Consider the following 5,683-nt stretch of genomic DNA (forward strand, 5'->3'; position numbering starts at 1 on the left):
GATTGTGGAGCCTATACCTCTCCCCCAGGCTCTGGGACAAGGGCCCTGAGAGAGGATCACCCCGAAGCGCTTTTCTCCCAGGCTTGGGAGCAGAGTTCGTGGCTTATGGGAAACGCGGGCCTCCCTCGGGGAGGGAGCGGCGGCCAGCCAGCGAGAGTGCTTGCAAACCGGCCTTTGGAGGCATCCGGGGAGGTCTTCCAGCGGCGAGGGCCGGTTCTGCTCAGAGGCCCCACAGGCCAGGGGCAGGTCCCAGCATGGACCCTGCCCCAGGCCAGCCTTGTCCAGACGTTCCTGGCCTCTGGGGGTACTGCCCCACAAGGAGGCAGGCTGCGGGAAGTGTGTCCAGGCATGCCCAGATGCCTCCCCAGGCTCATTCCCTTAGCGCCTTTCCCCTGTTGCCTAGGCCTCAGTTGAGGCCTAATTGAAGGGGAGGTTTCTGGCAGGGGCTCTCTCCACACTGCAGGGGCCTGGAGCCTGGACGGCCTGGTCAGAGGGAAGAGGCCAGGAAGGGGGTCGATGCCCAAGGCCTCTTTGGCCCAGCAGCCTCAGGGCAGCAGGGAGAGCAAGAGGCCCACTGTGCCCCTAGGTCGGCCCTGCCTCAGAGGCTGCCGGGGTCCAGCCTCGACATGATCCAGGTGGTACCTCAGGATGAACCGCGTTGGCGAGAGAGAAAGAGACGTGAGACTAGCCTTGATAGGCCCAAGTCTGTGTTTTACTTTCTGATAACTGGGTTTATACCCTTTCACAGAACGTTTTTAAGGTACAAGATGTTTACTCATGATTTCACAGGATTAGCATACATCATTTTGATTTTTAGGAAAAGCAGGATTTTTTTGCTTTCTAATTCTATAGTAGTTTTTAGCACATGATCTTCTGGCCTTGAGGCTATTAACATTTTATGCAGGTCAAGTGATTGTAAACCTATTTTCCGATTTTATGGTGACCTTAACTGAAAGGTAACAGGGTCATAGGGAAACAGTACAGAGTAGAATTATATTCTTGTTAATACAAAAATTAATCTTAGTGCAAAAGTTGTCAGTTGCGTTTATCTAAGAAGTTTACCCCATACAGACTCTGCGGCTTCAGTGAGGCAACTTCTGCCCTAGTACTCCTGACTGACAATTAACAACCGTCTCATTGGTACCACACTAGGGCTAAGTTCTTATTTGTCTAGATCTTTAACTATATTAACAATGGTTTTTATAACACAACCTTAGCACATTAAAGGCAAAAATACAGCAAGCAAAACACAGCAAGCAAATCACAACCCAATAACCACCTATAGAATAATTTTCTTATGTTTTCTAATAGGACTCCTTTACCCCTTAAAAGGGCTCTATGTCTATTAGGGCTTTTATATAATCAGGTTCTTCATGCTATTTTATGATTAGGATATTATAAGCAATCATGCATATTAGTACCAAGCGCATAAATGCATTTGGCTAACAAAACTACCAGCAGAGGTGTTTGAATTAAAACACTCCTTTCACCCTGAATAATCTCATAAAAAACTACCACCTGGGAAACTTATTGATTAAAGTTCTAAATTGATTCTTATTTGGGAAGAGATCGGGGAAGGCCTTCCTGTCTGTGTCAGAGAAATTAGGGAGTAGTCCATTGAGGCAGGCATCAGAAAGACAGATATCATCTTTAAGGTTAGAGCCGGGGGCAGCTTTTCAAAATCCCTGAAAACCTGATCTGCCTTGCCTGTCAGGCTTTCTCCTCGTGACCTTGTCATGGGTGGGATCTCGTGAGCTAGCCTTTTCAAAAACCCCTGAAAACCTGATTCGTCTTGCCCGTCAGGTTTTCTCTCTTACGGCCTTGTTAGGGGTAGGGTTTCGTGAGCTGACTTTTTCGAAACCCCTGAAAACCTGATTCGCCTTGCCTGTCAGGTTATCTCCCTTACGGCCTTGTTAGGGGTAGGGTTTCGTGAGCTGACTTTTTCGAAACCCCTGAAAACCTGATTCGCCTTGCCCATCAGGTTTTCTCCCCTATGGCCTTTTTAGGGGTAGGGTCTCATGTGTTGGCTCCCGGCATCTCGCCCTTTTTTTACTTTTTAAGACAGCCAGATGGATCTGAGTCGCAAGCTTTTGAGTGCTCTGCCGGAGAGTTCTGATGATGCAAGGAAGGATTATAATGAATAGTAAAACTAGTGCTGCTACAGCTGCATAACTGAAAATAGTTGATAGGATATTTTTTTCAGTAATAAAGTTAGAAAAGTTATGAAAAATATCGTTAGCAGCTCCTGTAGTAATAAAGTCCAGGCGGGAATGTTCTAATGTTTTTATCTGACCGTGAAGCTCTCCAAGATCTAAAGTAATGCTGGAGCTATTCCATATACCCGAAATATGATTTTTAATCTTTTCTCCATTGTAATCCATATCATTTACTTTTGGGGGGCATTACACAGATCTACTGATAATCAGCGTGACAGGATAACGCTAACTTTACCCTTAAAGCCTGTAACTCAGTTCCAATATGCATGACTGCTTCTTCCAGGGCATCTATTTTTACTTCTAATTTCCTATCTATAATCTCTTGCATAGCTAGAGTTAAGGAAACATTTTTTGAAATATCATTGACATATTGAGTGGTATGTACTTGTTGAGTCAAGGATATCGCTGCCACAGTGACAGAGGTAATTGCTGTTATCAAAGCTGAAATCCCTAGAATAAGTAGTCCTACAAACCGTTGGGAACACATTAAATCTTGTAGGTGTTGCAGAACGGCTAAACCACAATTGTCATACCAATAGGCGTTCACTCTGACAGGCACCATAAGATAAGGTGGACGTTGCAGTACCACAAAAGAACAAATATTACATTGAGGGGTTAAACAGGATGAAAGCATGCATTGTTCACAGTAGACTATATTTGGTCCACCTGAATGATTCATTTGTATACGAAGTCTTTTTGAATCATTAGTAAACAAAAAAACCTAAGGGGAGGGTAAACAAGCCAGCACAGAATAGGTGGAATTGTTTTCTGGTCGAGTTAAAGTAACAATGGAGGTGGCAGCAAGGGCTCTCCAAATTTCTGGCTGTCAAAAAGTTTTACCCTTAGTTGTATAGGACAACATGGGGGGAACAAATTGATTATAATGCCATCTGCTGGGCACCAAAGGCCAAGGGAGGGAATCATTATTTTAATTGCTAAGCCTACTGACAGCTCCTAGATTCTGACTTGGATTTGGATTGCTCCAGTCTTGTACCGAATAATTTCCACCTCCCGGTATTCTATAATCTATGTTTGAATTATAAGTACAAGATTTCCATACTGGGTATCCCAGGCGGTTGTCTATAGTTTTCCATATGACATCTGATGGAGCAACATCAATACAATTTGGATATTTTGGTGGAGCATTAAGGAACAAAGATTTATAGGGGTCAAGGACCCCAGGCATATGAGCCTGTAATATCCAAACCAGCCGATCTCCTGTATTGTCTGAAAATTTTGATGCTGGAGAATCTGTCAGAATTGTTTTGGAGGCTCCAACACGTCCCTCCTTAGAGGGAGTGATGAGATCACTTGTATGACTATGGGGGAAGTTAAAGCAAAGGGGAAGGTCATCTGTTAATCCCCTAAAAGTATAGTTAAAATTGATGGGATAATGATCTTTATCATAAGAACTATAGGATCCTCCCAAGAGATGAGGCTGGTCTGTGTTGACCCGTATAGGGTCGCTGTTCCAAGTAACTACTTGGAAGGTCAGGGGACCAGGGAAATATGCCCAGTATTTTTCTGAAGTAGAGGAGGTAGCACTTGCCTGACAAGACAGTAAAGCAAGCATAGCAATAAAAACCCTTTCGGGAGAGGCTGAAGATCCCTGCAGGGAAGCTATTCCCTGTGCTTGATGACAGAGTGACTTAATTTGTCCCCATGTGGGTATGGAGGCTTGTTGAGTTGTCCACGCAGGACGTCCTGGTGGTCTTCTGCGACGTGAAGGAGTAGGAGGTTGGGCGCCATCTTTCATGCAAAGCCATGACATCTGTTTAGTGGGTGGATCCGCCATTGGTTCCTCCGGGATCTCTGTTGCCGGTCATTTCCAAGTCTGCTGGACTTCCCGGGTGAGTGACCGAGGCGAGGGCAGAGGAGTGCTCTTCCTCTTTTGTGGCTGAGGCTGCGAGGGAACCGGAGGTCTGGGGGACTTCGACATGGCAAATCAGTCTGTCTGGGATCTAAATTGGCGAGTCAGCACCCTGTGGGAAAATACAAGCATACCCTCGCCCACTGGTTAGCAAGGGATCAGGTCCCTTCCATAGTCCGGAAAGGAGGTCTTTCCACTTTACTAAAGGTTTCATATCTTTTTGTTCTGGGTTCCAGTGACGGAACATAGCTGTTAAACCGGCTTGATCAGCGTTAAGGTTATTGAGCACAAAGAGGGCGTGCTGCAAAACGTGGTGTGGAGAACTGTATTTGAACTGCCCTTCTTGTAATTTAGAAATTTGTGTTTTAAGTGTCTGATGTGCCCTTTCTACAATTGCTTGTCCCTGGGGATTGTAAGGAATTCCTGTAGAGTGGGATATACCGAATTGGGCACAGAAATTTTTAAGGGACTTAGATGTATAAACTGGAGCATTGTCTGTCTTAATTGATTTTGGCATTCCTAAATAGGAAAAACAGGCAAAAAGATGTTGAACTACATCTTTATAGGCTTCTCCCATTCTGGCAGTAGCCACAATGACATGGGAGAAGGTATCTACAGTAACATACACAAAGGATAGTTTTCCAAAAGAAGGAACATGTGTTACATCCATCTGCCAAAGCACATTAGGTAGTAAGCCACGGGGATTTACCCCAAAAAGCAAAGCGGGAACTGAAGTAGGGCAAAGTTGACATGTTCTAACAATCTCGAGTGCAGATTCCCTAGGAATGTGGAACTGGTATTGAAGGGCAGTTGCATTTTGATGATGCATAGCATGTGAGGCTTTAGCATCTTCAAAATCACTGGCCACTATGGTTCGGGTTAGCAAATCTGCCTCTTGGTTAAACGTATGGAGGGGTCCAGGTAAATTAGAATGAGCTCTTATATGTCCAACATAGAATTGTTTTGACCTTTTCCAAATTTGCTGTTGAAGGGTAGATAACAATATAAAAATTGTGGTTTTATTTTCTGGTAAAACAGCCGTTTCAATTTGAGGGAACAACCTAACTACATACTGTGAGTCAGAAAATAAATTAAAAGCCTGGTCTAAAAACTCTTTGAACGCCTCTATCACGGCTGTTAATTCTGCTTTCTGGGCTGATGTTTCCCCAGTATTTAAAACCCTTTTTGAAGTCTGGGTGACAATAGCAGCCTTTCCATTAGAAGACCCATCTGTAAACACCAACATTGCCCCCTCGATAGGGGAAACTTGACACCTTTCTTGAAATATCACCGGATGTCGTGAGAGGAAATTTAATAAAGGACTAGCAAGTAAATGGTGTAAAATTTGTCCTGGATAATTACCAATGACAATTGGCCAGTCTTCATTTAATGATAGAAGGGCATTTAGTTGCTCTTTATTATAAGGCACTATGATTTCAGATGGTTCTTTTCCAAACATTTCAATGCTTCTATGTCTCCCTTTAATTATTAAAGTAGCCACTAGTCCTGGATAACAGGCCACAACCTTTTTGGCCGTGACAGGTAAATGCAACCATTCTAGGGGACCCTCTTGCCAAAGCACCCCTGTAGGGGCCAC

General features: G+C 44.3%; 1 pseudogene; it reads right to left on the reverse strand.

Annotated features, from left to right (window-relative positions):
- Window positions 1-1,809: 1,809 nt before the first annotated feature.
- On the reverse strand, window positions 1,810-5,443 carry LOC136155191 (uncharacterized; annotated as a pseudogene).
- Between the last annotated feature and the right edge of the window lie 240 nt (window positions 5,444-5,683).

Source organism: Muntiacus reevesi, unplaced genomic scaffold (genome assembly GCF_963930625.1).
Source record: "Muntiacus reevesi unplaced genomic scaffold, mMunRee1.1 SCAFFOLD_85, whole genome shotgun sequence".
Lineage (NCBI taxonomy): Eukaryota > Metazoa > Chordata > Mammalia > Artiodactyla > Cervidae > Muntiacus > Muntiacus reevesi.